General features: G+C 39.3%; 1 protein-coding gene across 9 annotated transcripts in view; it reads left to right on the top strand.

Moving 5' to 3' along the window:
- Window positions 1–20200, top strand: part of PLCB4 (phospholipase C beta 4) — a 393998-nt gene that overhangs the window by 136447 nt on the left and 237351 nt on the right. For all 9 annotated transcript variants that reach the window (XM_032295442.1, XM_032295438.1, XM_032295434.1 and 6 more), the window contains one exon: window positions 9195–9257. The gene's annotated coding sequence lies outside the window, so the exon portion shown is untranslated. The remainder of the gene's footprint in view (window positions 1–9194; window positions 9258–20200) is intronic.

The raw sequence follows: 20200 nt of genomic DNA, 5'->3' as shown, positions 1-20200 counted from the left end.
CTTGAGATTGATTCAAATAGTGTTATCAGTAGTTATTTCCTTTCTATTGTTGAGAAGTTTTCTGTGTTTCTTTTAACCTTTGTAATGGTACTACTAGAAAGTTGAAAATTACATATGTAATTTGTATTTCTGGCTTTCATTGCGTGTCTGTTGAACAGCGTTGGTTTAAGGGAAGGTTTACTAGAAGTAATTAAAAAGTATACTTCTGTTTAGATTTTCATGGCACTTTAGGTATTCCTATGTTAAATGCTGTATTTTGTTCTGCTAACTTTAAATCAGTTTATTTGGAAATGAGCAAGGGAGCAGTGGTTTTAAAGAAATCATTTCAGGAGAGTAAAATTATCTCAGTGTCCCTCCCACATCCCTCCTTCTGCCTTTTTTTTTTTTTTTTTGTCAGTTTTTCAGTAAGAAACCCTTTGTATTTCTATCCACAAAAGAAACTTTTCATCAGGTTAGGCAGCAGAGGGGTATCTTGCAGCCACTCCCCTGGCATTCAGCACCCTGGTTTGAGACTAATTAAATGGCTCATATTTATCTGATATTTTCCCCCTGGCGAGCTCCAGAAACTTTTTTTTTTACAACTTAAGCTTCAAAAAGAAACCAGCTCAGTTAGCTTATGATGGAGGCAAGAAACAGGACACAGGGACATTTCAGAGCAGATTAGAACCGAGGTAAAGGAGAATACCATTTTCAATTAAAATTGCCTGGGGAAATTAGGTAGGCAGAGAATAATTACCTGGGTTGGCACACATCCAAGTTTCTGAAACTAAGACCCTGCTTGAATGATCTGAGGGATCATTGACAACCACAAGTAGCCAAGGACCTTGAAGTTTATATCTCATCTTAAAGGTATTTGAGAGTTCTGGGTACAATGTATGGCTATTTTAAGTCAAATTATACAGCATGAGATGCTCGAACAAAACCCTATAAAAAAACAATACTCAAAACAAGCAGTACCACAAAGCATCAGGTTAAAAGAGGTTTCTATGACAAAATAAATGTACATTTCTGTGGTTCAGCTATGCAACCAACAAGACACTGGGGCTGCGATTGAACTGTGGGAGAATGTAAAGAGGACTGATTAAAGTATAGTTCTAGTCTCTTACCTCCTTAGGCAAAGGGCCCTAGTACATGAACAGTCCTTGGTTAGCATCTTACAAGTACCAAGAAACATCACTGAGTAAATGTCCTAACACAAGGACTTGTCCAACCTAGTCTTGCAAATGAGTCATTGAAATCAAATCTGCCTTGAATGCAAATGTCAAGATTTAATATTGTACTTCTTATCCCAGCTCCACCTCCAGTGACCTGTTACTGTTATACAACTGCTAAGCATGGTTTCTCAGGGTCTGTGCTGCCTGTGGCTGGTTGCACGTGGTGCCGTGCTGCCATTGCGATGGGGGAATAGAATCAATGGAAAAGTTTTCAGGTGATTGAACTATAGATTTTTTCTTTCCCATTACCTTGAGGAGGGCCCACCACCTTCTCCATGATAGGAAAGGGATCCAGTCCTGTTTCTTACTTGCTTCTAGTGTTAGCTTTTGCTGTGTTTTCGTTTTTTCATAATCTCTCAATTTCAAAATGATGCATAGTGGAAGAGGGTTTAGGAGGAACAAAAGACAGAAAAAGGAATTAATTATATTTTTTCTCTTTCCTCTTTCAAAATAAAACACGGGGGTAGAGGAATACTTGTTTTCTTTTCTTTTTAAAGAGATTTTCATAGACTTGCTGAACAAGGCAGCTGCTGGTATATAGGGTATTTTAATGCAAATTACAGAAATATATCCCTTTGTAGGGCTGTAGGCCCCACTCACCTCCTGGCCATGGACAGGAGCCGTATCTGTCTGAGTGCAATGCATGCGTGCTTGGCCACCACCTTGTGCTATATAATAGATGCAGAAATATCCCCCGTTTTATACTGCGGAAGTACAGATGGATGCGCAGGCAGTTGTCTTAAGAGGAAGGGTCCCAGGGCCAGTGCATCAGGGGTTGAATTCATGCTTCTTTGCTTACCTGTCACATGACTCTGGATAAGAGTGAGATGACAACTCTGAATCTCAGTCTGCTTATCTATAAACCATTTCTATGTCATAGAGTTTGACGAGATATAATTAGTTAATATACATAAAACACTGAGAGTCGTACCTGAACATAGTAATTTCTCGTTGATTGGTAGTTATTATTTGCTTCTGACAAGTTTTGTCCTCTAACCAAACATGCTTTTGAAGGGAGATTTCTTAAGGATTCTCATTTTTTAAAAGTCCTATCTAACCTATCTAATAAGCCATGTATTAGTGGATTATGTTAGGCAGTATTTTAATTATCTTTAAACTTTTCCTTTTTTTTTTTTTTTTTTTTTTGAGGTAGAGTTTTGCTCTGTTACACAGGCTGGAGTGCAGTAGTACAATCACAGCTCACTCACTACAGTCAAGACTTCCCCAGTTCAAGTGATCCTCCCACCTTAGCCTCCTAAGTAGCTGGGATTACGGGCATGTGCCACCATTTCTGGCTAAATTTCTGTTTTGTTTTTTTTTTTTTTTTTTTGTAGAGATGGAATCTCACTATGTTGACCAGGCTGATCTCAAACTCCTGGACTTAAGCAGTCCTCCCACCTTGGCATTCCAAAGTGTTGAGATTACAGGCATGAGCCACCACACTTGGCCTGCTTTTACTTTAAATATTAGTGTGGTTATGTATATGCTGCCTCTGCGTAACTTCCCAATAACCAAGTCAGTTGAATGAAAGAGTGGTTTAAATTGGTAGATACCATGTATAAAATATAACCTAATTTAATTAAAACATTTTGGCCCATGTTATTATTTGGATACTCTGTCCTAACAAAACAAAACAAACAAACAAAACCCAAATTTTTGGTCCTTCTAGGTACTGAGTGTGTGTTTGCTGCTTCTTTTAAAGAATGTCAGTTTCCTAGACATCTAGTTTCATAAGGTTTAGTTTAAAGAAGAGAAGCATCTCTTATAGATTTAGAATTTGTTAGAGTACAGATATTCTTTACGTTAGATAACAGAAGCCCAATAACATTTGGAAGAATTGTTAAAAATGTACTGACTGGTTTTATTTAGCCTCTCTGCTGGTCAGTTAGCTTTTCTTGTGACGTCACTGCAGATTCAAGCCTGAGTTACATAGATGACAGATGCATGCTAAGTTAGGTGTAACAGGCAGAATTCTAAGGTGGCCCCAAGACTACTGCCCCTTGGTTTACATATCCTGTATGATCCCCAGGACTGTGACTATGATGGGATGCCACTCCTGTGATTAGGTTATGTTACATGCCACTGTTTTTAAGACTAAAAGCTTGTCCTCAGTGGACCCTAAAAGGGGGTGGAGAGACAGATTCAGAAGAAAGATTCTGTAAGGGGAGATTCTCCATGACTGGCTTTAAAGATGTTGGGGGCCATGTGACAAGGAGTGTGGACGGCATCTAGGTGCTGAGAGCAGCCCCCAGCCAATAGCCTGAGCAAACTTGTAAGTAGATTATTTCTCTGAGCCTCCAGAAAGGATGAAGGCTAGCCGACACCTTGATTTTAGCCTTGTAAGTTGTTAAACAGAAAACCCAGCAACTACACCTGGACTCCTGACCTACAGAACTATGAGCTAATAAATGTGCATTGCATCAAGTCACTAGGTTTGTGGCAGTTTGTTATGCAGCTATAGAAAACTAATACATGAAGGAAACCAGGCAAAAGAATGTAGGTTGGCAATTGCAGAGCCATTACCATTATTTAGAGAAAAAAATAACACCCATAAAGTAACTCGTAATGACCTCTAAAGAGCCTGTTTTGCATGGTAGAACCGGTTAGCCACAGTAAATGACAGATAGCGGAGCTGTAAGTTTTCTGGGCAGAGTTTAGATGCTTTCTCAAACTGGCAGTTTTAGACATGGGGGAGGGGGCAAATGAATGGCTAAAATAGCTTGCTTTCTTGGTGTTTACTGCATGATGGCAAAGAAAAAAATAGAGAATAGGAAGTTGGAATTCCCCTCCTTCCATGCTTATACATGTGGCCTACAAGGCCACATTTAGGGATCACTCATTTGGGTTGGTGAGAAGAGAACACAGGTGAAGGAGTTGGCTGGGTGGAAATGCTCTGGAGGGTGGGGGCCGTGGGGACCTGGAAAACCCAAGCTTTCTCTGAGGGGACAGATGCCTTTCAGCTGTGGCTGAGTTGTCTGCAGCATTCTGTTGTGGAATCATCCAAATTTCCAAGAGAAGGTAGGAGTCTGGATATTTATGTGTAATCTCTCATTTTTTCAGTATTAATAACCAGCTCAAACTTTAAAAGATCACTATGGTTGCATATAAACATATATGTGGCCAGATCAGGCCCATGAGTAGCCTCTCTGTGAATTCAGCCTAGAGAATTAATATATGGGGGCAGTTCCAAAGACTCAGAGAAATGGAGGGTATGAGTGCCACGAGTTCTAGGAGTTTTGTCTGTTTTTTTCACTGCCATGTACTCAAACTGCGAACAGCATCTGGCACACAGTAGGTGCTCAATAAATATTGTAGAGTGAACCTGAGGAAACATAAGCATATTAATACCTTAAATGAACATATGAAATATGATTGCATTGGCAAAACTTGTTTCTAAGATTTGGTTACTTTTAATGTCCAGGCATGGTATGATTTGGGTTAATACAGTGTTCTTTTGGCCCACCCATTTTCTTTTTCTTTCTTTTCTTTTCTTTTTTTTTTTTTTTGAGACATGGTCTCCTCTGTTGCCCAGGCTGGAATACAGTGGTGTGATCTTGGCTCACTGCAAACTCTGCCTCCTGGATTCAAACGATTCTCCTGTCTCAGCCTCCTGAGTAGCTGGGATTACTGGCACACACTACCACACCTGACTAATCTCATTTCTTTTTTTACCTGCAATATATGTGAGGGCTCTTATGGAAGTCATTAGCTATGACAGAATGAAGCAGGCAGTGATCCCTTCTGTGTTGCTTGGGTACCTTGCGCCTCTCGTCTTGTCTCACTCTGACCCTGACTTGTGAGATAAGTCCTTATACCATCTACGTTTTACAGATAGGAGCTGGTTTCAGAGAGGTGAAGACAGTGGCTGGAAACTGCAAAGCTGGTAAATGGTGGTGCTCAGCTCTTCTGACTGCCAGGCCTTTGCCTTGCACCTCTGTGCTTGATACTCGGTATGCACTGGAACCAGTCATGTCAGCATCACCTGAGAGCTTGAGCTTCAGACGTGCTGAGTCTCAGGCCCTGCCTCAGATCCACATTCAAACAGAATGTGCATTTTAACCAGATATGTTGGTGATTTTTATGTTAAACTTTGAGAAGCGCATCCTACCCCACTGGGTTCTATACTTGGGTTATTCCTGAATCACTTTTATGGATTTGGCCAAAGCTATGTTTCCACTTAATGTTTCATCCTTTCCATTTAAATATATTTGCTTAAAAAGAAAATACAACTGTGATAAATAATGATGGTAATGTGGTAATATTGCTATTATAAGTAGCTGTAAATAATTATAGTTATTTACATGGTTAATACAAGAATGATTCCATTTTCTATAAATAGAAAGTAAGTGCTAATGTCCATGATACATTATCTCTCCATGAACCATTGTGAAATATTTGTATTTTAAGATGGTGCATGGAGACTATGTATATCATTAATAATAAAGTGTAATAAACCGTAAAATATCTCTTCATGGACCATTAGTGGGAGTGTGTTTCCCTTTGGGAAATAACACTGTGGTTGATTGTAAAAATGTCCTCCAGGTCTTCCCCACTGTACATTCATGCCTTTGCAATGTGCAGTCCCCCATCAAGAGGTGAGACCACATTTCCCTATCTTTTGAATGTGGGCTTGACCACGTGGCTTGTTTTTCCAAATGACATGTTAGTCAATGCAACACATCAGAGGCTTGGAAAGTGCTTGTACTTTGGGGCCTGCCTTCTTGCTGCTCTTGCAAACTTGAGAACACCAAAATAAATGGTTATTGATTTAAGCTACAAAAGTTTGAAGTCTTTGTTACACTGCACAAACTCACTGACACAACTGCTTTCTAACATTCTGTTTGCTTGCCAAACAATAATTTCCATGTTCAGTGTTAAGTCAGACTAAAATGATCTGTTTTGGTTCAACTTTGCCCAATTATTCTTCACTTTAAAACAAAATCTAAATATTGAATATCTTGGGGAAGGACATCACATGCTAGTCTTATGTTCAGTCTGTATATAGATTCACTAAAACAGGCTAAATTCAATGTTACCTTCAAATATATGTAGGTTTTTTCCTCCTCTGAGAAATAAAAGCTTTACCCTTGGCAAAAGTTCTCCTTTGCTTTGAAATAAGACTATGAATAACACTGGCATGATTAGTGGTGGTTTACAGTAAAATATTGGTGTTTCCTTATGGCTTGAAGGCAGTTCCATACGTATGTTTTTCTTTTGTCAGGGTAAAATAAAATTGGGTATTTTGCATCACAAGGAATCCCCTGAAGAATCACAATAAGAATTTTTAAAGTATTTAAATTTTACCACTTACTGTGTTCTCTTGAAGAATGTGTTTTCTCACTTTTAGAAAAAAACAACTGATATTCACTGGCAAACTCACTGAAATGTAGCGTTTTTTCTTAAAGACTGCTTTCATGAAGTATGATTTACATACCGTAGAATATACTCAAAATGTGCAATTCACTGGTTTTTAGTATTAATATATTCGCAGCATTGTGTAACTATCAACACAATCTAATCTTTGAATTTTCATTATCCCAAAAAGTAATCCCATTCTGCTCCCATAGAGAGCCACTAGTCTGCTTTCTGTTCCAGTGGATTTGCCTGTGCTGAACATTTCATATATATGGGAACATACCATATGTGGTCTTTATGCTTGGCTTCTTTCCCTTACCATAATTTTTTTTTTTTTTTTTGAGACAAAATCTCACTTTGTTGGAGGGCAGTGGTGCAATCTTGGCTCACTACAAACTCTGCCTCCCAGGCTCAAGTGGTTCTCCTACCTCCACCTCCCGAGTAGCTGGGATCACAAGTGTGCACCACCACACCTGGCAGACAGGGTTTTACCATGTTGGCTAGGCTGGTCTGGAACTCCTGACTGTAGGTGATCTGCCTGCCTTGGCCTCCAGATGTGCTGGGATTACAGGCGTGAGTCACCGTGCCTGGCCAGCGTAATGTTTTTTTTTAAGTTAATTCACATTGCCATGTGTATTTGTGTTGCGTTTTTGAATTGCTGGATAATATTCTATTATGTGAACATACTACCACATTTTGTTAATATGTTTGTCAGTTGATAGACATTGGGATTGTTTACACTTGGGCTATTATTAATAATGCTGCTAAGAAATTTTACATAAAATTTTTTTATGGATATATGTTTTTATTTTTCTTGGGTGTATATCTAGGAGTAGAATTACTAGATAATACAGTTACTTTATGTTTAACCATTTGAGCAACTGGTAGACTGTTTTCCAAAGCAGCTGCATTATTTTACATTTTCCACCAGCAGTGTATGAAGATCTGATTTTCTCTAAATTCTTGCCAACACTTGTTATTATGTCTTTTGATTATAGCTTTCCTAGTGGCTTTAAAGCAGTGTCTCATTGTGGCTTTGATTTATATTTCCCTGATGGTTGAGCATCTTTTCATGTATTTGTATATCTTCTTTTGAGAAATGTCTGTTCAGGCCATTTGCCCATTTTTAAATTGAGTTATCTTTTTCCTGTCCAGTTCTAAGAGTTCTTACATCCTCGATAAAAGTTCCTTATCGGATTTCCTGTTCTGTGGATTCTCTTTTCACTTTTTTGATGGTGTACTTTGAAGCACAAAAGTTTTTAAAGAAGTTCGATTTACTTTTTTTTTTTTCTTTTGTTCTTCATGCTTTCGGTGTTATACCTAATAAACTATTGTTCTGGTCACAAAGACAGTGCCATCCAAGATCACAAAGATTTACTCCTATGTTATATTTACTTTTAAGAATTTTATAGTTTTACATTTGTGATTCATTCTGAGCTAATTTTTGTCTGTGTTGTGAGGTAGGAGCCTATCTTCATTCTTTTGCCTGTGAGTATTCAGTTGTGCTAGCACCGTGTGTTGAATAGACTCTCTTTCCCCATTGGATGATCTCGATACTTTTGTTGAATGAAACAGCTTTTGTTTGTATTAACACTGATACAACTCTGGAGTTTGGGATATTGTTTACCTATTATGGTATAAATATATTTCTTCTTTGAAAGACCAAAATACCTAGGGAGACACACATGAACACCCTCCTCCCCCGCACACACACACTCATGCACTAGCCCCTTCTTTTTTTTTTTTTCCTGAGATGGAGTCTCACGCTGTTGCCCAGGCTGGAGTGCAGTGGTGTGATCTCTGCTCCCTCCAACTTCTGCCTCCTGGATTCAAATGAGTCTTGTGCCTCTGCCTCCTGAGTAGCTGGGATTACAGGCATGTGCCACCACGGTTGGCTAATTTTTGTATTTTTTGTAGAGCTGGGGTTTTACCATGTTGGCCAGGCTGGTCTTGAACTCCACTCCCAAGGGAAGTGATCCACTCGCCTCAGCCTCCCAAAGCATTGGGAATATAGGCATGAGCCACCGCACCTGGCCACTTCTGTGTACTTCTGACACCACCTGAAACTCTTTCTCCCACTCCTCCTTAAAAAGATCCTGAAATCTAGATTTCAGCCAAACCAGATATCCAATGTCAAATCCAGATCAACATAAACAACTTAATAACAAAAACGATAAAGAAACATCCAAAAAAATAGTGATTCTCTTTGCAGATAGACGTGATTCTGTTATAAAAAGAGTTTTTTTCCCATTTACAGTTCATCTAAGGACATTTTACTGCTAATCAGGAAAAGATAATTATATTTACTTTGAGCAGGTTTTAGATAGCCTTGTTATTCTATTGCTGCTTAATTATTTTAATAGATTAAGAGGCTGAGTGGGATATTAGCATTGAAGCAAGAGTATATCAACTCTTGGCTGGGTGTAGGAGTAATAATTCTGATATAATGACAGTGCGTCTGTGTCATTTGTTTGCAACTTATGCCACTAACTTTTTTTCTGTTTTTCTGACATGTTTTTAAATTTAAATTATAGATTCTGATTTTGAAATGCAAAGGACTGTTTTTCTCCATGAAAACGTAAGTCCTTTACATTGATTTGTCTCTTGTCTATGTCTGTTTCACAGAGGACAGTGCTGCTGTGAGTTTGACAAAGTGGACATCACCTGCAGTCAGTCCAGAGCTGCCCGGTGAGTACTTTACAGCCTGTGTGGAGAGTCTTTGGTTGTAGGGTTCTAGAACTTTCAGTCTGTAAGATGAATCCCTTCATTCCAGCTGATGCTGCTTCTGAAATGCCTCTCATAACTGATTCACAATCATCTTCCCTGGTGTAGCAGAGCATTAAGCAGGATCTCCCAGCACTTTCTAGGTTCAAGTTTATTAATTTCACTACTAACCTTGGGCCCTTTACCCTTTGCCAGATTTTCTACTTGCTTTTTGTGATAGTATTGCCTGCATTTAGTAAGCATCAGATGTTTTTGAAGTCATCATTGTTTACAGTTCTTTCTGGGGAGAAATGTATGCGACTTGTTTTCAGTCCTATGCAGATTTTGCTTAAGAAGATTCCCACCAATGTGAAAAATCACAACTGTGCGTATAGTCAGCAAAAATCCTCCATTTTGGGGGGGCCTACCTAGGGGATGATGTAAATAAATTCTTCCAGTGCTCCCCTAATGGTCCATTTTATAAACCTTTAAAGAAAAACTAAAAGGGGAACTGGAAATATCTTTATATGGCCGATTTGTTTTATTATAAACTGTAACTTGCCAATATTTGTATTCCAGAGCCAAAATCCTAGTGAACAGGAGACATTGTTCTTTTATAATCCCTTAGTTGAATTGCTGTTTTTCAATTGCTGTTATAAGTAAAGCATTTGGACTATGTATCATTTCTTACCTTCAGCAACAAGAGTTTATTTTGTAGCAATGGGATGAACCAGCAACTTTACTGTTCCTCCCAATAGGTCCTCCTGGAGGATCTGTTCCTACAGGTCGTTGGCATTTAATGGTAGCATTTTTTTTCCTCCAGCGTGCTGCATATCATGTGAGATACTTCATTATCTTCTGGCAGTGCCTGTAGCTGATTTTCTTCTGGCCATTCAGCAAGGGGAAGGAAGAATCACACAACCTGACACTTCTCTAAGTGATCAGTGTTTAATGATGACAAGAGAGATCCAGAAAGTAGATTTATTATTGAATGTTCCTACCTATTTTTAGTTAAGTGCACTATCTTTTACTACTCCCCAAGGATGACTCATAAACCATGTCTTAGTAGGCAAAGCAGAGTTGGGGAGTGGGGGAGAATGAATAATTCTCTAAGGATTTTAAATCAGTGTGGATACATATCTGCTTTTCACTCCTTCGTCACATTAATCTGGACTATCCACTTTCTCTGTATAAGAGTTGTATAATCCTTAAATAGGTCATTTTTCATCAGCTGTATTTATAAATGGTTCCTATGATGAATTATGTGCTTAGTGAATATAATAAACACTTGATTCAAGAGTCCAAAAAAAAGAACCCCAACAGAGCTCAGAAGTTTTGTTAAATATTTCAAGTTCAAATAATAAATTTCTCTACATTAAGGAGTATAAATGCCATGCATCTAATTTTACAAAGACTTTGGATGGCCGTAGTTCCTGGGGCTGAAACATAGTACATGGGCTGTGTACTCTCGTCCTCACCCAATAGGGCCTGATTAGACTTGGAGCCCCAGATGTCACCTGGTGGTTGGTTGCTTATGTTAGTCTTGCCTTTCTCCCAGAGAATCCTTCCAAATGTCCCTCCATCCTCTCCTAAAAATAAAACCATTTGGCCTCTACTCTAGAATCATTCACTTGCTACATATCTTGAATTATGAGTTGTTTTTTAAAACACTAAACTAAAATCTGATTCTTCTATAATATCTTCCCATACTCAGAATTGGAAACATCTAGGCTCTGGAACCTGAGCATTTCTGATTTTGTCTTGAAATGCCTTTTTTATTTCCCCATACTTCCAACAGTGAGGAGCTCTGACTCTATGTTAGTTCTTAATGTATTTTTTAGGCCCATTTATAACACATTCAGAATATGTTTTTATTCTTATAAAGGCAGAAGGTCTATTTTGGATCTTGCTTATATGTCACATTCAGTTTTGCTTTTCTTAAAAACAAACAAACAAACAAACAAACAAAAACAGTGTTGGTCAATGAACTCCTAAAATAGAAAACATTTATTTAGAGAACAAAATGACTGTTTTTGGATGGATTATCCTCACCCTTGCATTGGGTGATCTTTGTATTGGGAGCTTTAGATTGGATCTTGCTGAAGAGGCATGTCTTAGTTTAGTCCAATCAAAAACTGCTTTCAAGTTTCAGAAAAAGGAAGTAAATAACCCTTGATAACTTCTCTCCTGTGGTATTTTAGTTTGGAAGATACACTATTCTTCTGAAAAACCTACCTGATGTTGGAGGCGCTTTCTTCCTTTCTAAATTATTTTAAATTGTTTTTATTAAATATTAATTATAGGCCGGGCATGGTGGCTCACGCCTGTAATCCCAGCACTTTGGGAGGCCAAGTCAGGCAGATTACCTGAGGTCAGGGGTTCAAGACCAGCCTGGTCAACATGTTGAAACCCTGTCTTTACTAAAAATACAAAAAAGTTAGCCAGATGTGGTGATGCATGCCTGTAATCCCAGCTACTCGAGAGGCTGAGACAGGAGAATCATTTGAACCCAGGAGGTGGAGGTTTGCAGTAAGCTGAGATTGCGCCACTGCCCTCCAGCCTGGGTGACAGGCAAGACTCCGTCTCAAAAAATATATATATTAATTATATACAGAATTTAGAACATTAGTGTTAGGCATGCAGCTCACCACACTCAATGTTTACTTTTCTTTCTTGCCTCTACTTTAGAGCCTTACTCGTTGTCCTGTCTTCTCTTGTACCTTGGAGACATAGATATGTTGTGCCAGCTATTACCATATTTTTTCTCGATCTAAGATATATGGCCTAAGGCTGCTGCACTGCTCTTTAGGAATGAAGATACCTCTTATTAACCTGTAAATACTGCAGTTATTTCAAACTCTTGAGTGTAATAGAAGCTCTTATCCATGGTACAACAATAGCAAGCACAAAAACCTGTGGTTTCTTTCACATTTTCTTAGAGCACATTCATGCATGCCAAGAGTCGTGAGATGAGCTCTCCAGAAGCAGTCTGAGAAGAGGATTTCTGCACAAGTGGTTTATCAAGGCAGGGCTCCCAGGAGAAACTAGTGAGTGGAGGAAGGGAAGGGAAAGGGAAGAAGAAGCCAAGCAGGGGATGATTCAAGCAATGTGCCTGCCCCAGCTTGATCCTGGGGGCAGAGTTGGTGGGGTGCAGTTGGGAGCTCTGGAACATAATTGCTCCCTAGAGTCTGTTCCACTTCAAGGCAATGGAGCTAGGCTTTTCCACTCCTGATCAGTCAACTGTCTGTGGACAGGTAAGAGAGGGCTGTAAACTTCCAAGCATGTCTGCGCTATTTATCTGCAGGTCAAACAGCTTCGGGTGGTTGAAAAGGGTTTTTCTTAAGAAATGTTGGTACCATCCCTTAGAAGCAAAGCACACAAAAGCTGGGAAAGGGCACACCAAACCATTAAAGGGACCCAGTGTTATCTGGGCAGGACACTAGAGTGTCTGCTCTACCAAGCCACATACTGTCTTCCTCTCTTCCTCACTCCTGCAGGCACATTTTTTCCCCCATTTATTTATTTTATTGCATTTTAGGTTTTGGGGTACATGTGAAGAAAATGCAAGATTGTTGCATAAGTACACACGTGGCAGTGTGATTTGTTGCCTTCTTCCCCATCACCTACATCTGGCATCTCTCCCCTTGCTATCTCTCCCCAACTCCCCACCCCCCACCGTCCCTCCCCTATTTCCCCCCAACTGACCCCAGTGTGTAGTGCTCCCCTCCCTGTGTCCATGTGTTCTCATTGTTCAACACCTGCCTATGAGTGAGAATATGCGGTGTTTGATCTTCTGCTCTTCTGTGAGTTTGCTGAGAATGATGGTTTCCAGGTTCATCCATGTCCCTACAAAGGACACAAACTCATCGTTTTTGAAGGCTGCATAATATTCCATGGTGTATATGTGCCACATTTTCCCTGTCCAGTCTATCATCGATTGGCATTTGGGTTGTTTCCAGGTCTTTGCTATTGTAAACAGTGCTGCAATGAACATTCGTCCTTACAGTAGAACGATTTATAATCCTTTGGATATATACCCAGTAATGGGATTGCTGGGTCAAATGGAATTTCTATTTCTAGGTCCCTGAGGAATCGCCACACTGTATTCCACAATGGTTGAAGACAGTGCAGGCACATTTTTAATCCTTAGGCCATTTCCTGGTGTAGGTTAAGCACTTATAGAAGCTGCATAGAATTCTTTTTCTTCCTCCGAGCCTGTAATGAGCTACTGCTTCAAAGAGCTAAGTCCTAAAGTGATTGCAGTGTTGGGAGACACCTAGCTAATTTTCAGGGAGTAGAATTTCTACCTATATTAGAGTTTTAGAAATAGAAAACCTGACATTTCAAATCTTTCCTTAGTAAAATCATGGATAATGATTTCAGTGCCCTGAAAGAAGAGGTGAGGATGTGTGATTGTATGATTAGAGATTATTCTTGCTAGGAACATTTCTAATCACACATGTTAACTTTATTATTTTTCATTCTCATCTCTTTTAGCCATTCTTTATTTCCTAATAGTTCACCTTTGCCTTTAAAAGTATTTTCTTTTCATAAGCTTTTAAGAGAATATATAATGTTTCCTGGGTACTTTCTATTTTAATTGATTATTTTATTTTATGTGTTATGTTATGTGACAGGGTCTGGTTCTGTTGCCTGGGCTGAAGTGCAGTGGCTTGACATAGCTCATTGCAGCCTGGAACTCCTGGGCTCAAGTGATCCTCCTGCCTCAGCCTCCTAAGAAGCTGGGACTACAAGTATGCACCACCATACCTGGCTAATTTTAAAAATTTTTTGTAGAGTTGGGGTCTGGCTGTGTTGATGAGGCTAGTTTGTAACTCCTGGCCTCAAGTGATCCTTCCAACTTAGCCTCCCAAGTTTCCAGTATGACGGGCATGAGCTACTGCACCCAGCCCTGATGGTTCCTTCGATTCAGTCTAGCACAAAATTTCATGATTGTTCACCTGATATCCCAGACCAGCCAGCACTACCCAACGGAAGTGTCATGTATAAAACATACAATATTTCAAATTTTCTTGTAGCTTCATTAAAACAGCAAAAAGAAAGAGGTTACAGCAACCTAAACTGGAGGCTAGAATGTCCAAAATGACTGATAAAATTAATTTTATTAACACTTAGCATATCCAAATAATTATTTCAACATTTAATCAATGTAAACATTATGGGGGTTTTACCCCCCCCTTTTTTTTTTTTGTTTGTTTACTGAATATTTTGTACTTATAACAAATCTCAAGACTAGCCAGCCATACTTCAGTGCTTGAAAGCAACATTTGGCTCATGGTACCATATTGCCCAGTGCAACTTTAGAATACTGCAGAGGAACTCTGGCAAAAGGCTTTATTGTCTTTGAATAAGACTCTTTGTCCGTGCTCCCGAGTCTCCCAGCTTTTGTAACACTACTCAGTGAGGAAATGAGGCAGTACTGTCGTCCAGAGAGAGTGAGCTGATCTGTCCTTGAGGTGCTATTGCTACTTCCATTTTTGGATGTAGTGCCCTGTTGTACATGAATTAGTATTAAAACGTTTAGGTTTGGCAGTTCAGATGTCACTGATACCCTTCAAGCGTCACTTTTTAGAAGATCATGGGCCTTGAATGGAGGGTAGAAAGTAGAGAAATTTTAAAGAGGAAAGGGAGAGTATTTCAATAGGAAAAAAAAAAATCTCTATATGTATATAATATGTTTTGGGGGAGGATTCTAGAAAAGTTTGGGTATAGCTCTTTTATGTAAACTCATGGGGCTGGAGTGTTAAATATACAATGAAAAAGGTAGAGTTAGTGGCCAGACTGATACCAGGCTCAAAGAGTTGAATTTTGCAGTACATGAAATGAGATATCACTATGATACAGTGTATATGATAGGACCTGTTCTGGTTATTTATTGTTATGTAAGAAGTCACTTGAAGATATAGTGGCTGCAAACGACGGCAGTCACCTTTTTACCTCTCACTTTTTCTGCAATCAGGAGTTAGGGAAGGGCCCAGCTGTGCCTTTCTGGCTCCGGCTGTCTCGTACAGTTGTAGTCAGGTGGGAGCTGACGCCGGAAGAGCAGGCAGCTGGTGTGGCTCAGCATCTCTTCCTCTTCACGCAGTCTCATGTGGTCCTCTCTATGCGGTCTCTCTTCATCGGTAGCTTCATTTTCATAGCATGGCAGCTTCAGGGCAGGGAGACAGGCTGCCTGGGCTTCAGTGTGATTATTCTGGCCGACCAGGTGGAAGTAGCATTGCGTTATAACTTGGCCTTGGAAGTCATGCATGGTCACTTCCATTGTATTACAGTAGTCTTCTCTTATCTGCAGGGATTATGTCCCAAGACCCCCAGCAGATGCTTGAAACTGTGTTTGGTACCAAATTCTATGTATGTTGTGTTTTTTCTGATAATCAAGATAGCTGCTCGTGGCTAATAAGTGGGTAGCCAGAGTGTACAGCGTGGGATAAGCTAGACAAAAGGATGACTCTGGATGTGAGAGATTGCATCGTACTCCTCAGAATGGCTCCCAATTTAAAGCTTATGAATTATCTCTGGAATTTTCCATTTCGTATTTTTGGACTGCAATTTACCTTTGGTACCTGAAACCATGGAACGCAAAATGGCACCTGCCCAGTTTCAAAGGGAGGAGACTTACGAGTTCACTGCTCAGAGACAGGAGTATTGAAGTCACATTGTATGAAGATAATGTTGCAGCTATTTTTGGGCAATATCATCTGCCTCAGGGACCCTCTCCATTGCCACTGCTGTCTGCATCTTGTCCTACTGAGCTGTGTTCTGGGAGTGCTGCGGTATGAACATAGCTTTCATTCTCGGGGACCCTTCTGTACAGTGGCTCTGTCTTCTCTCCTTACCTAGTAAGCTGGACTGAGCAGCCCTTAACAAAATGTAAAGTCTTCTGCTTAGGCCCTAAATGGCTAACCTTGGTGCTCTGTTTATTTTTCATTATGTTTCCTTCTTTGTTAGAAGAATAGTGGGCATATGCCAACCCCATCTGTTCTCCTCTCGGTTTTTATTTGTGGAGGAATTGAGAGAGAGTGGAGAGAGAGACAGCAAAAATGAAAAGAAGGACGAATGTTCTAACCCCTTACTGGGCTTACCGAAAAGACTTGTCTTACCTTTTCCACCTAAGGATGTCCTCTCCAGAAAACAATTCTTTAGTCTGGCCAACTGCCAGTCTTGTCTCACCATCATTCTGTTTCTAGGGTGGGTTTCTTTCACTCTGTCTGTTGCTTTCCCTGGCCAACTGGGTTTCTCTTCCCAAGGTGATTAGAAGGAAAGAGGAGAAGCATAGCGCCAACACCATGACCTTTGAGAGAGAACTTTCCTAACAGGCTGCTAAGCTCAACATTCTGCCAAATACTCTTCCCCCTGGTTTTCACAGGAAATCCCTCTCCTTTGCCAGAATCTCATCTTTACCCCAACGTGGGCTCTGAAACTAGGTGCATAGTGAGACTTGGCTTACTTTCTTTTCTTCCTTTCTTTTGCACAGTCATAACTTTCAGCTGGAAAGATTGAAATACCAGCTGTGTAAGAGTTTAGGTGAAGTATGCTGAGTTCTGCAACTTATTTACGATGAAATGGCTTCAAAAAAGCTGATGGATGGGTAGACTGATGAATGAAGGGCTAGATAATCAAAAAAGCTAGTAGCGTAAAATGTTCATTGTAGAATCTACCTGGTAAGTATATGGGTATACTGTTCATATATATCACATAGTATATGCTTATGGTGTATAAATATATATAATATTAATTTTTTTCACTTTAAAAAAATTTTTAAATAAAATGTTAGAGAAGCATTAACCATAAATTATAGTAGTGGGATATATTTGAAAACAAAATGTTCTTTTTCTGCTTAACAAGTGCTTTAGGCTTGTCCTCATTTTCAGTTGAACTTTTTAAAAGGTTGTATTAGCATTGTTAATTGTTCTACCTTCAGTTTACGTTCAAGGTTTGAGGGAACTGGAAAAGATCTAACAGTCCAGTCTAGAAAAATAGTCTAAAATTCTAGCTATTTCACTTAGATTTTGTAGTTTCTTTGAGCTTGCCACATATTGTTTGTGAGTATGCTGCTATTGAAGTCATTTTGATATTACAGTTGTTTTTCTGTGTCATTTCCTGAGGGCCTTTGTGGTGGCAACAGTAAGAAATTCTTATTCCAAAAGTAGGATTTCTTGTCTCCTTACCTGTTCCACACACTCCCATGTTAAATTGGGCATTCTGAATCTTTCCCAGAAATGAAATATGGACTTTTCTCCCACATTGGAAATTTTTGCTTTGTTTTCTCTGCTTCTATAAGAGAGGGGGGAAAAATAAATCCGATTCAGCTCCCTGGATTTTTTTTTTTTTTGATATATCAATAAAATGTTTAAAATCATTGGACATTGTTGCATTTGGAAAGTTCTCAATAAACTATTATACTTTTCCAAAATGAAAAGAAGAGTAGACGTCTTGTCTTTGCTGTCCTCAGGTGGGATAGGGCAGTTTGCTGAGGACTGAAGACTAAAATAAACCCTCCCAGGAGAGGAACCAGCCGGTGACCTTGGGCTGCAACCATCTTGCAGATCAGCTGCTTCATTCCTTTCCGTATTTTGTGGCCCGTAGGGGGGAATCAAGTGTCACAAAAGCAGGAAGAGAGCAGTTTGAGGAAGGCTTCAGACACATTGCTGGTAAAAGTGTTGACGTGATCTCCTGACCCTTTCTGTATGGCTGGAGGACTGGTGGCTTTACACGACCATTCAGGTAGCTAGGAGGAAGCAGTCCACCTGTGAAAAATAAGCTGTGAGAAACTGTTTCAACAGTACTGTTTTTTTTTTGTTGTTGTTGTTTTTTTTAAATACTCCCCACATAATAATAAAGGGGTCTAGAATTTGGATAGATGCCGTTACATTTTTGTGTTGGAGATATGTTAAAGAATCCACACTGAGCTAATAGAAAAATAGAAGTTAACCCACTCCTCTGAGCCATTAGAAGTTTACTGAAAAACTGAATGATGGCTCTTGGTGATTTTTAAATTTGTTACTTGACTGGATACATCACAGTGTGGTGGGAAGAATGTGAGCTCTGAAACCTGGGACTTTGGTTGTCCCATCTGTAAAATCAGCACAGTATCACCCTTTTCATTGGTTTTGGAAGTATTGACAGGGAAATGGTGAATGTATTGGACTTGTCTTATTGCAGAGACTCAAAGTCTTCGTCCTCATTATCTTTCCTTTCCTATAGATGCTGATATTCTAAAACAAGACTGTTTCATGAGGCTCAGAACTAATTTCTAGTTAACTTACTTATTTCTCCTCCTCTCTGGGCTTCTGCCCTTTCTTCTGTACAAGTAGAAGGGAATTAAGAGTCTGCAAGGCACTGGTGTTGAGGGGCTCAGGGTATCACATTATTCTCACTTTGGGACCCTTTCCCTACCTAATGGTGCTCTGCAGCTAGGACTTCACACAGTGACATTTCTGTGGATTCTAATCATTTACCTTCCCATTAACAACAGTGAGTGTTGTGATTTCTTCACATCCTCACCAACACTTATTTTCTGTTTTTTGTTTGCTTTTTAAATGAGAGCTTTCTTAGTGGGGATGAAATTGTACCACCTTGTGGTTTTGCTTTATAGTCCCTAATGACTGATGCTATTGTTCACCTTTTTACTTGCTTGCTGATCATTTATATCTCTTCTCTGACCTTTGCCCATTGTTAAAGTGGGTTGTCTCCTTTTTGTTTTTGTTGATTTAGTCGTAAGAGTTTTTTTTATCTGCACTAGGCACTTGATCCTTTTCAGCCATATGACTTGAAGATATTTGCTCCCATTCTACAGGTTGTCTTTCATTTTCTTAACCATATTTTTGATACACAAAAGTTTTCAATTTTGACGAAGTCAAATTTATCTTTTTTTTGTTGCTCCCACTTTTCTTGTCATATGTAAGCTCTGTTCATATTTTTTGTTATATTTAAGAATCCAAGTTTATGAAAAGTTACCCTAAGATTTGCCCTGTATGTTTTCTTCTAACAGTTCTATGATTTTAGCTCTTATATTTAGATCATGGAGCCATGACTAATTATCATGTGAGTTAGGGGTCTAATTTCATTCATTTGCATGTTGTTATCCAGTTGCCCCAGCACCATTTATTGATGAAACTATTCTTTCCAAGATTGAATGATCTTGGCACCCTTGTCAGGAGTCCATTGGCCATAGATTTGTGAGTTTATTTCTTGATTCTCAATTCCATTGCTTTGTTCTATATGCCTATACTTACATCAGTAACACACTAGTGTGTGTGTGTGTGTGTGTGTGTGTGTGCGCGCGCGTGTGTGTTTTACTGTGTCTTTTGTAGTAAGTTTTGATTTCAGGAAATGTGAGTCCTCCAACTTTGTTCTTTTCCATAATTATTTTGGCTACTCGGGGCTCCTCTTGAAGGAAGAGTTTTATTTTATAAATAAAAAAGTAATACCTTTATTTTGTTTTGTCCTGTAGTGATTTTTAAACTATGGTATTACAGCTCAGGAGAAAGCAGCAACTCCAGTGAATAATCATGTGATTGCCTATGGGTTATTATAGATGTGCTACAGTCCAAGGGCCTCTCTTGCTTAAAGTTTTACATTCTAGAAGCCCTGGAAACCTTGATGAGAACTGCATCAGTGGTATTCAAAGCAAAGCCAGTGCACAGACTGCTAAGATAAAGCTGCTTGTTAGAATTCCAGAGGGCCATATTTCAGCAGCCTTTTGGAAAAGAGCAAATGTATGAGCTTCTCATTTGCAGTGATAACTAGACATAGTTCTGATTTATGCATGTTTGCCTGTACTAGTTATTGTCTTCAATTATAGAAGCAATGCTGAAAACAACTTTCTCTTATATAAAAGAAAGCTGTGATGCCGGCATCAAAATCAGGAAGAAATCAAAATTGTGGTGACAGAGAGTAAGGAAGAA

Source organism: Sapajus apella, unplaced genomic scaffold, assembly GCF_009761245.1.
Source record: "Sapajus apella isolate SASKATOON/1434 unplaced genomic scaffold, GSC_monkey_1.0 scaffold33, whole genome shotgun sequence".
NCBI classification, from domain to species: domain Eukaryota; kingdom Metazoa; phylum Chordata; class Mammalia; order Primates; family Cebidae; genus Sapajus; species Sapajus apella.
Note: the sequence above shows the minus strand (reverse complement) of the source record. Positions and strands in the feature narration are given on the sequence as shown.